Below are 12,203 nucleotides of genomic sequence, written 5' to 3'. Positions count from 1 at the left end.
AATTTGAATGTATGACCCTCTTCCATGCCAAATTTGCTAAGCGATTTTTCACGACTAAGAGTTACACAAGAGTTACAGTGACGTCAGCAGCATCTTACTTACCATACTATAATACGAAGGGGTATGCAACACGTTATCACGTGACCCACTTTGACCAATCATATTACGTGAAATACATAACTTTATCGGTTCATTTTCTGACAGTTTTGTCACGTTCCATGACCTTTTTCTGCGCGCGTCATTATGAAAAAACGCAAATTTCAAGGTCATCGAGTGGTCATCGAGGGATGTAAACAGAAAACACGGCACATGTGATATGTCAGCGCTGTGCTAATCACCGGGAAAACAAAATTGGTGAGTACTGTCGGTTTTATTCAATATTATTATTATTTTAGTAAAATCTTAAGAGGGTGCAGATGTAATTTGCATGAAATTTGGGCATCGATAAAGTTGATTTTGAGGGCTTTTCGGCGCACAAGTCATGATCAATGCATTGGATGGTAAGCTTACCATACATGCCATATCCATGTTACTTCATGAATAACAGTACTTCACATTCAGTCATGTTCAATGGATTCAATGTGCGTGTGTCATGCATGATGCATGGTGTGCATTGAGAACTGTGCTGTATTAATTTTGAGGTTAATGCTTGCGGATTTTACTGGCACATTTGTGGTTTGGACTCCCCTGCCTGGCCTGGCGCGCATGCTGGTATATTAATTTTGTCAACAAATGTGACGACATCACCACATGACCAGGCCGTGCCACTGCCCATGTAATCATGGTAATGATGTATATGAAAGGTGAATTCAAATTTGCCATCAAACCGCATCATTTTATATATCAAATTAAAGCCCTTCGGGCCTTGAGTAAAGAAAACCAAAACTGAAAACCGTTTTGTCATAGCACTTTCCATAGCAAAGTTACATCTTGTCAAAAGATTGACTTTCATCAAAAAATTCAGCCAACATTTAATGCATCAATTAAATAACGACACGGCATAGTCTCATGATCGAGAGTGCAGCTTTTCTCTGTGGAACTATTATTCACAATCCCTCTAAAATTCCATGTGCGATTGTCTCATAAAAAAAATCATTTTGGGTCAAGTGAAGTAGGTATAGACAACATAAATGTAGGTTTCCTTGAAAAATCTTTTCTTTTATCATGTTATGGAGTGACATGCATTGACGACATCGCCGTCGGGGCTGGTAGTAAATTCCAATTTTCTTTGCTTTACCTCAGTTGTTGTGTACACGCTTAATAAGCTACATCATGGCAACAGGTACGCATTACATGTACGCTCGAGCTTGGCCAAGAATTACTTTATTTACTTGTAGGTCATGCCTGTTCCATGTGATGCTATGCTATGGCATACAGCTTCTTTTGGTCGATTGAGGTGTGCATGTGATGATGAAATGATATATGAATCATGGGAAACTGACTTCCTAATTACATTGTGAAGAGAGTCAAATCTGCCAGTGCAAAAGATTTTAAGAGTATTTTGAAAATGTCCTTCCCATTTGTTACCAATTATACAATTGCCTGCCACTGACAGTGGCGTACCGTGGCCGCCCCAACCCCGGGGGGCTGAAGAAGAAAAAATTTTGCCGTCCCTTCCTTAACAGCCCGAAAAGGTTGTTAATTTTTTCACGGTCGTTTGAAAAAGTGAAGAGCAAAAAAACCAAAAAAAAAAAGGATTTTAGGCGCTAGCGTCCCAAAAGCAACCTTTTTTCACAATTTTTTATGCTTTTTCAATTTTTGGCGCCCTTTTTTCTTTCCTAATTCGTTTTGCCACCCCCTTCGTTTTTGCCACCCTTGTTTTTGCCGCCTTCTTCTTCCGCCGCCCCTTCATTTTGGCTGCCCCCTGCTTTTGCCCCGGGGGGCTGGCACCCCCAAAATACGTGCATGCCTGAAGATGCAAAAAAGATTTAAGTTAAAAGGTAACAGTTCTTAGCAAATTATTCCAAGACCGTATCATGCGTGTGTGGTACAGGCGCAGACAAAGATGGTGGAATGGGGCATATGTACTATTTGTAGCGGGGTAATGACACTGTACCCCACTGGGGCCAAAATGGATAGTTTTTAGTTTGGTACCGTTACCGTACCATCATGATTTTCCTCGTATTGGTCCTATGATCAGCTCGTATTCACAGGCAAGAAATTGGGCTGGGACTTTGCAGGCGAGGGCCGGGATTATGTTGTAACTCACCCGGGATTTTCCAACCAGTAAAATGGGATGTGAACATGGCTGTGGTTTGCTAGTTAAGGATGCCCACATTTTAATATGGGGTGGGGAATCCTATCACTTGGCCGCATTTTAAGCCGTGGATGTATATTAATATTCACTGAGTCGCCACATTAATATTACTGTTCATATAAATCCATTAACAAAAACAAAATCTTGGCTGTTGTTTCCACATATTGCATTAGGCCATGTATTTTCAATTTAGCGTGTCTTTAAAGTATAGCTTGATTAACAAGACCACACTGGCTTCTTGACATGCATGTGCAAACAAGAGCCTGCTTTACGCTTTTAAATTATTTATGCCAGATGTATTGTTTTTTATTTTTACGTTAATTATTTTAACCACCCTCCGATTAATATTTATTGCTGGTAGATTCATTGAAAATGTGCCTAAATTGAAATCCCTACTCATTATTCTATAGCAACACCATAGAATTTATATTTTAAGTTTAAAATAAAAATTTGGTAAACAAATGTTTTGATATGAAGTTGAAACTTGTCCCAAAAAAAAAAAGAAAAAAAAAATATATTTACTCTCAATTATTCTCTCTGCAGGAAACTTATTTGTTTACATTTCTAGCTGCTAGCTGTGAATTCCTGAAAATTGAAGATGTGTAAAAATCTAGCTTTCATAAGGCATATTGGAATTGCCAAATCAGGGAACCTATTCTATTCAATTGTAAGGATCACAAAAATATAAATATTGCGCCTCTACTATGGAAATAATGATGTATTAAAGTGGCAAAAAAAGTTAACAGGTCAAGTTCTAATGGCAATTGCAAATCGGTTCTACCTTGGTAATTATACGTCACTGTAGTGATAGTAGTCACTGCTACAAAATATTATTCTTCTCTTTTATTATATGTGCGTCCAAAGTTTGCGAAAAAATCAAAAACTTGAAATCAAATACAAATTTTGAGTTTTATTTTCTCCTTTTGTAAAAAAATAAAATAAAAAGAGATAAAAAAATGAATTTCTTGATTTTCAAAGAGGACAACGCAGCATGATTTTACTAACGCAGCGGCAGCTTAAGACACAGGATTTAATTAAGATCGCGTTAGGATGATTGTCAAAATGGGGTGGGGTGAAAATTGAAAAATATTTGGTGAGGCACCATGAGGGGTGCCCAAGAAGGGTTTCCCCTTGGAGTCAGAATTTTTTCTTCAAAATATAGGTCACAAACACCAATTTTCCCTCTATTTTATCAATTTGTTTGTTTTAATGTTTGTTTGCACATAGAGATATTGACATGGCCAAGGAAATCAACCCTGCACTCTTCTTTGAGAATCTGCAACAGAGAATTGAGCGGCAAATTGGAAACAAGAATGCCTTCAGAAAAAGTTGCTGGAAGTGGAATGGGTGCACCAATGTATGTGGTTATGGCAGAGTCCATTTGACAATTGGAGGGACAGTGTCTCGGTGAGTGCACACAGTCACAGAGCCTCTTACATGGCTTTCAAAAGAAAGAGAGAGTGTGAACTGCCATATGCCAGTGCCAGTGGCTATGTGAAGCACTTGCAGCCAACTACACTGCATCCAGTAACAATTTGAGAGATGATGTAATAGTTTGCAACTCTCATAATTATACATGCATGTAGGCCTATAAAATGCTCTTTAGTTATGCTTCAAGTGCTTCACTAACACAATTTAAAATCCCCCTCTCAATGTCGGCCTAATTTCACAAGCAATGTATATTGGGGAGATAGTAGGTGTACAATATACCTTGTTTTGAAGTTTTGAACTCAAAGTAGCGTATTTGGTCAAGTAAATGCCCCCGGGGCGTTACATTTTCCCAAAGGGGGGCGTTTATTCAAGATCAATTTTAGAACGATAATTCATGTTAAAATCATTAGGTAAACTAAAAACTCTCGCTAAAATGACGAACTATGAACTAGAAACACTGACTTCTGGTTCACTTCCGGTTTCAATCCAGATTTTCGCCAAAAAGTGACACTATTATCGACCATGTGAGCAACTTGGTAAGCTTACTACACAAGATAGCATGGAAATATCGGCATTTTTGAAACATCTTGGTTGAAAAAAGTGGTGGGGCGTTTATTTGAGGGGGCGACTATTTGACTGAAATACGGTATGTATGCAATACATGCCCAAGTCCCTTCATTGGCTTGGACCTCCACTCTATACAAATAAACAAAAAGTACACAGAAAATAGATTCAGGCATTTGTTTTTGAATTCAAGCAATATTTTAATACAATTTTTCTATCATTCAGTGTATAAAAACATTTGCAAATGAACAATAAAATGTAAAAATGTTACATTGTATCAAGCTATTTAAGTGTGTAATTTTGTCATTGCTATCAGTAGTAGATAGCAAAAAGGCTAAATATGATACCATGTAAATTAGCTTATAAATTTGCATAGTAAAACCCCTCAAAATTGAATCAAACCTGTCTAATTATGTTTATGTTTACCAGTATCCAAATTTATGATATATTATATTAACATGTAAACATAAAAATTCTTTAGAGTGCACGCCAGTGACCAGTAAATAGGAATCTCCTAAAATGTACATTTCAGAGACAGCAAGCTATTTGTGAGTCGCCATAAGCTATAGGGTGATCTAGTCATCAATTTTCTGAAAAAAACCCGATGGACGTCGTATGTTTTCTCTGGACTAGATGTCTTCAGCTGACCTTCAACTTGCAGAAAGTGTAAGTTTTGAAGAGCTGAGTCGCTCTGAAGTCAAGAAAATGATGTTTTCCGGGACCATGTTTGTACAGAAAGTCAATGGAGGCTATTTACTGGTGTGCTGTGTGCACCCTTAATATATCAGTGTAAAGCTTATTTTGAGCAAAAAATGCTTATCCATTATCTCACAAAGTGAAATTGCCGTAACAGCCCATTTGTGGTGTACGGTCACATAGCAAAAAGAAACATTTTGTCTCAAAAACAAGAGATTTATAGTTATTGTCTCTCACTGATACCATCATATCATCACACATCCTATCTAGCACCTTTGAGAGCAATATGGTGCATTATTGTACTGATTTACTATTTTGTGTTTCAAATTTTAAACAACATTATGTGATGCGATCAAGCAAAATCAGCGGAACCTCGGAAATATTGATTTTGAGATATAGCTAAACAAAGAAAATATTTCCTTTTTTTTTTTTTGTTTTGGAAACTCCTTAATTGCTCATATCTTAGGAAATGTTCCGACTGATTTTGCTTGATCGCATCACCTACATTGCACTGGCCTGGGTACCGTATATGTAGGACATCATGCCACAAAATGATATGTCTGGTCCTCACCTCATATACTCCCAAAGTAAAAAGTTAACTTTTATGCAGTTAATAATCACATTGCCCATGTTCTTATTATTTCAGATCTTCATGACTTGCTCAGTCAATTGAAGAAAGTTGACAAACATTATACAGAGACAGAGAGAAATTGTGCAGAGGAACTAAAACAAAAGGTAAAGTCAAGGGTGAAATTAACTGCTTTTCATCCAGAACTCAGTTTTGGAGAAAAAGTGAGTCATGGACCTAGTTCACCAAATGTTAGCTAGAACCAGGATTTACTCTGAGCTTACCAGGACTCACTTTTTTCCATGTTTTTTAGGGAATTTAAAGTATTTTTGGAAATGCTATCTAGACAAACCATTGCCAGCCAGGGGTAGCATAAAATGTCAAAGATTAAAGGATCCAAATGGACCCTTACAGTAAATCCAAAATTAAGGGTCAACGGTAAGCAAATTTTAGGTTCCAAAACCCGTTCAATATATTTACAATTAAAAATTAACTTAATGTGAAATGCATTGTGTAAACTAAATCAAACCATTAGTTGAGCTTAGCTAACATGCGGTTAAAATCTCTACATATTCTGCTCTGTATTTGTCGGGAAATACACAGTATTAACAGTGGCGGCACCAGGAAATTTTTTCAGGGGGGGGGCATTGGGGTGCAAAGTGAATTTCGGGGGGGGGGAGGGAATCGACAGAAATTTATGTAATTGGGGTTTTTTGCCTCAAAACTGGGGGAAAGAAAATGCCCCCACTTCCCTCCCGTAGAGCTGCCACTATGTATTAAACAATGTCTTTAATGCTTGGTTGGTAGGTATGGAGAAGAAGAATTTTGTGGAAATTTTATTTATGCTTGCCAAGTTACTAAAATTCATTCCAAGAGTCAGAGAGAAATATTCACATGCGATGATGTGACTGGGTTTTCGAAATAACAGAGGACCAAAGAATGTACAGAGTAAAGTGAAGAGGGGTAAGGTACATGGTGGGGAAATAGTGAGGGTGGTGGGGTAATGGGGTAGGATAAGGTGGTGATTTAGGATTCAATCATGTTTCACCGTTGTTCGTTACAGATTAACAACGATCGTCTAAAACAAACTTGTGCTTCAAACTACATATTAATATTTTTAAGTTGCCCATGACATGGTGATGATGGTGTATTATTTCTTTAAGGGGTACTACACCCTGCCAAATTTTGTGCCTATTATTGCATTTTCTCAAAATTATAGCGCATTGGTGACAAGTAAGATATGTATATTATAGGGGCAAGGACTACAACTACTGCACCGGAAATTTTATTCCAACACAGACAACAGTTGTGGAGTTACAGTCAAAAATGAGGGAAAACCAATATTTGATCAATAAATCAATAACTACTTGCCCTGAGTTCCTGAATTTTTAATGTAGTAGTTGTAGTCTTTGCCCCTTTAATATACATATCTTACCTGTCACCAATGTGCTATAATTTTTGATAAAAATGCAAAAATAAGCACAAATTTGGTCAGGGGTGTAGTACCCCTTAATGCATTGCAATGGTTACAAATCATGATGTAAGTCTCAATAATATGTAGTTTGAAGCACAAGTTTGTTCCCAATTCACATACACATCGTTCATCCTGTCAAGTTTGTTTTGATCCAAGCGAGGTCATTTTAAATGTCGCGCCAGTCTAATTGGACTGCTCATGCACATTAGGTACAATTAGTTATTGAAGCAGATAATTGGGTTGCTTGATCTGAGCATGCATGCACATAAATCCGTAACAGACCTGGCTCATTGCACATGGTGAATTCCGATCCCTGTTGGTTTTTTTGTCTCAGGTGCTGAGGTAATAGTAGATGGTAATGTGGTTATATAATAGTGGGTGGCGGGGGTAAGGGTGGTGATGGAGTAGGGTTGTTGCCTTGTCAGGGTAAGTTGGTGGCATGTTAGGGTGGTGGGGTAGGGTTGTCTGGGTGGTAATAGTGGGTGGTGATGTAAGGTTAGTGGGGTAATAGTGGGTGGTGGAGTCATAGTGGGTGGTATTGTAATTATAGTTGGTGGGGTCATAGTGGATGGTGGTTATATTTCCCCCTACATGTAGTCCATACTTGACATTCTAGTCAGAACAGATCGAGAAACAAAGTCAAAGCCAACACATGACTCAACCAAACAATTTGTGACACCTATCAACTTAAGTTGGTAAGTTGGTGGCGGGTTGTCTGGGTGGTGGTGTAAGGTTAGTGGGGTAATAGTGGGTGGCAGGTTAGGTGGTGGGGTAGGGTTGTCTAGGTGGTAATTAGAGAATAAACGATAGGAAGTTTTATTATGCCTATCCTCTACCGTGTGATAGGCGACAGGCAGGTCCAATATTTTGAGTAGTGGATGCGGCGCAGCCGTATCCACTACGATAAAAATATTGGACCTGCCTGTCGCCTATCAAAGGTAGAGGATAGGCAAAATAAAAATTCTATCGCTTATTCTCATTCTTAGTCGGTTAAATATTATTTTAATAACTGGAAACAATTTTTTTAAAGCAAAAACTAAGTTGCCGTCATAAAACTCCCCTCATTATAAAATGAACGAAACTTGTTTACAACTTCACGTATTCTGTTGCGCGTACTGCTAGCGGCGTTAGCGTATTCCGCACTAGTCTACGCATCCAGCGCGATACATACGCGCACCACTACACGCGTGTTACGCATTATCAAGGCGCATAATGACGTGGGGTCGTCTACGGCCTGATAGACGGCACCCGAAATCATGCGATTGTCCAATCAGAAATGTGTCTCTGAACTAGACCACCACTGACTAAGAATAGTGGGTGGTGGTGGTGTAAGGTTAGTGAGGTAATAGTGGGTTGCAGGTTAGGGTGGTGTGGTGGGTTGTCTGGTGATAATAGTGAGTGGTGGTGCAAGGTTAATGGGGTAATAGTGGGTGGCAGGTTAGGGTGGTGGGTAGGGTTGTTTGGGTGGTAATAGTGGGTGGTAGTGCAAGGTTACTTGGGGGTAATAGTGGGTGGCAGGTTAGGGGTGGGTTGGGTTGTCTGGGTGGTAATAGTGAGTGGTGGTGCAAGTTTAAGTGGAGTAATAGTGGGTGGCAGGTTAGGGTGGTGGGGTAGGGTTATTTGGGTGGTAATAGTGGGTGGTATAGTGCAAGGTTACTTGGGGTAATCATGGGTGGCAGGTTAGGGTGGTGGGGTAGGGTTGTCTGGGTGGTAATCAGTGGCGTGCCGTGGCCGCCCCAACCCGGGGGGCTGAAGAAGAAATAATTTTGCCGCCCCTTCCTTAACAGCCCGAAAAGGTTGACCCAAATTTTTTCACGGTCGTTTGAAAAAGTGAAGAGAAAGAAAAAAAAAAAAAGGATTTCAGGCGCTAAGCGCCTGAAAGCAACATTTTTCAAAAATTTTATGCTTTTTCAATTTTGTACGCCCTTTTTCTTTGCTAATTCGTTTTTGTCGCCCCTTCGTTTTTGCCTGCCCATTCTTCTTCCGCCGCCCTTCGTTTTTGCCGCCTTCTTCTTTGACCCTGGGGGCTGGCGCTTAAAGCCCCCCCAAAATCGCCGCATGGTAATGGTGGGTGGTGGTGCAAGGTTAGTGGGGTAATAGTGGGTTGCAGGTTAGGGTGGTGGGTAGGGTTGTCTGGGTGGTGGTGGTGGGGTAGGATTGTCTGGGTGGTAATAGTGGGTGGTGGTGTAAGGTTAGTGGGGTAATAGTGGGTGGCAGGTACAGGTATAGTGGGGTAGGGTTGTCAGGGTGGTAATAGTGGGTGGTGGTGTAAGGTTAGTGGGGTAATAGATCCAATTTTTGTAGCTTATAATTGATGATATTGTGCTCCAAAGCTGAAATAATGCACTGATAGAGACTTTATGAAAGATTTTCAAATATCTGTGAAGCCAATGGTGGCGAAAGCGCAGGCAAGACTAGTGATTCAAGTACTGTTTATGTGTGTATGTGGTAAGCATGCTGACAAGCACCATTAAATCACACAAGATTGGGTGGATTGGTAATTGTGGTCAATACTTAATAACATATATATTAATGTGTTTTTTACTTTTTCTGTCTACAGAAATTACATTGAATGTGAATACTACTTCAGGCTAGACAGCTGGCAGCGAATGCAAATGTATTCTTTTATGCCAAAGAAGGTAGGTAAATTATAATATTCAAATTTATCACAAAAGTCTGGTGACTTTTTCCTCAAAATGTAGTCCGAACAGTATGCTGAAATGGTACTAGATCTAGCCAACACACAGTCACCATCAAAAATGGCAGCCTTTTACGTAAGGTTGGCTTGAAAACAAAGGCAGACCTGAAGGGGAGAAACTTGAGTAGCAGCTTACTGATACACTGAGGTCAAAGGTCATTTGACATCAACTTTTAAATATGCTGAAAATCTGGTATCACAGGAACAGTTCACATCCAATTGCAATCAAGCTTGAACCAAAGCTGTATTATGGGAGCTTTCATGTAATGGGGCATTCAAGGTCACATATTGGGGTCAAAGGTTATTTGAGGTCAACTTGTAAAATTGGCTTGGAAAATAAACAAAAGTGTTTCACAAAATTGCAAAAAAAATGTTTCACATGAATATTACTATGTGTAGTGTTCACTACTGATATCTTCGGATGACCTATCTCGGACCGCTGTCCCAATTTTTAATACCCTGCTCATGTACAATATTTGCAAAATTATAATACACTTAGGAAAAAAAAAAGAAGGTATTTCCGCATTTCTTTTTTGGCCTTAGCATTGAAAACAAGCTATAATATGGATATCACAAACAGTGCTAAAAACAAAATCATTTGATTACAGGTAAATCTGAAGTGAAAGAGTAATATGTACCACTGTTGGTAACACACGCTTTAGAAAGGGTGGGTTTGAAGGGTCCACAAAATGCTTATTAAAGGGTGGGTTTGAAAAAATTCTGGTTAAAATGCGTGTCCAAATATAAAGCGTGGTCACTGATAAAAAGGGTGGGTTTAGAAATCAACAATTGCAATCTCAAAGCTTACTGCAATTTCCAATTGAATGACACTTAAATGAAACAAAAAACACATTGAAATCCCATTCTGTTCTCTTTGGATGCAATCTGCACCTCCTGGACCACCATAACCAGTTAAGTAACCACGCATAGAAAGGGTGGGTTTCGGAGTTTTGGTATAAAGGGTATAAAATAAAAAGGGTGGGTTTGAAATAAAAAAAGGGTGGGTTGTATCACCACTGCCAACTATGTGTACTGAATCTCTTTAATCTCAAATTAACTGACTGCAATGCAATGTACTCTTTATTGAACATATCTCAAGAAGAAATTCCTTTCATCAAAATAGTCCACTTTTTTTTGATAGGTAGTGCTGCACTTTGTTCTACTGGTGATTTTGTTACTGTGAAGGTGCCCAGCTGGGTCAGAGAGGCAATGTCACAACAACAATTATCTAATACATAGCTTGTGTGAGTATAATGACTATCATGATTCTTAAATGTCTCTTAGTAAATTTTAACAAAATATCACTATAATGTTAAACTGTGATATGTTTAATGCCACCAAGAAATTGATGTATTAAATGATATGTATCTATATTGTAATTAAAAAGAAATAACATCATGCTTTGACTGCAGTTATATTTTGACAAAAACCCAAATACCACAGTATCATGTCATGTACGTACACCTGGCATGTACACAAGAGAAGTTCTTCATTGGTTGATCATCAGGGCAGTGACCTTCAGAGCCTTATTTCACCATATCAAGATGAGCACTAAATAATTGCTGAATGTATTAATGTAAATGTAATAGTAATGGCTTATTGTCACATTTGTAAGTTTCTAAAGTGGTGATATTCTCATTTTTCTGTATCTGTATACAGGTTGTGAAAAGGACAGATGACACAGTCCAGGTCAGATTTATGGAGAAAGTATCTCTAAAGCCATCAAGTGGAAGATGTTGTTTATCTTTTGCAACCTCCAGCTATTGCAATGAAAGGCAGGGTTGTAGAAAATATGTTGCTGGTCACTTCGCCCTGAGAAAGCAAAACAAAAGAATCATATTAATCAGACAATGAACATAGTAATGGATAATTATATGATTATATAAATCAAAATAATTTGTACACTGCACACAAATTTTGTTTGAAAAGAATTACATGTACTGGTCACAAATTATGTAAACAGTAAATTTATATAATGTAGAACCTCATATATGTTGCTGTACGATTACTCTCTATTCCCCATTCCAGAAAAATACAGAACTAATTTTTTCGGATTAAAAAAAATATTATCCAGTTTTGCCAAATGTAACATAGCTAAATCCTAATCCTTTAGCTAGTCCTAACTGGCAATATAAGTCAAAGTTTAATATTTTTGCAATTTGTCCCAAAACATGCAATTTTGCATGTTTTCTTACAATTATTGTTGTCACAAAATTGTAAGTCTTGGCACAAGTCTAAGCATACAAAATCTTGAGTGTAGGGTAAGAGTTAGCTCTTAATTTTAATATTAGGCCATTAAAAAATAAAGGTTTGTCTGCTCACGAGTGGTTTGAAAACAAATGCGAAATGCGATTTTTTTTTTTATTCCTGACTTCGTATTTTTATGGTATTTTGAAGGGAAAAAAATCTGATTTTCGCTGAATTTTTCCGGAAATTTTTTTTTTTGTCCTTATATGTTATTTTTGCTAATTGGTTACGAAAAAGATTGAAAATGTGTTTTCCAAAATTAGAATCA

General features: G+C 38.2%; 1 long non-coding RNA gene across 6 annotated transcripts; it reads left to right on the top strand.

Annotated features, from left to right (window-relative positions):
* The first annotated feature begins 284 nt into the window (after positions 1-284).
* Positions 285-11,503, top strand: LOC140137871 (uncharacterized). Of its 6 annotated transcripts, none has more exons than XR_011856910.1 (5): positions 285-354; positions 5,595-5,683; positions 9,551-9,633; positions 10,834-10,932; positions 11,348-11,503. It is a non-coding gene; the product is annotated as an uncharacterized lncRNA (long non-coding RNA). The 6 variants fall into 6 exon arrangements; XR_011856913.1 differs by lacking the exon at positions 285-354 and adding an exon at positions 3,651-3,664; XR_011856914.1 differs by lacking the exon at positions 285-354 and adding an exon at positions 4,171-4,224.
* The last annotated feature ends 700 nt before the right edge of the window (positions 11,504-12,203 follow it).

This window comes from Amphiura filiformis, chromosome 17 (genome assembly GCF_039555335.1).
Source record: "Amphiura filiformis chromosome 17, Afil_fr2py, whole genome shotgun sequence".
NCBI lineage: Eukaryota > Metazoa > Echinodermata > Ophiuroidea > Amphilepidida > Amphiuridae > Amphiura > Amphiura filiformis.
This window is presented reverse-complemented; position numbering and strand designations above follow the sequence as displayed.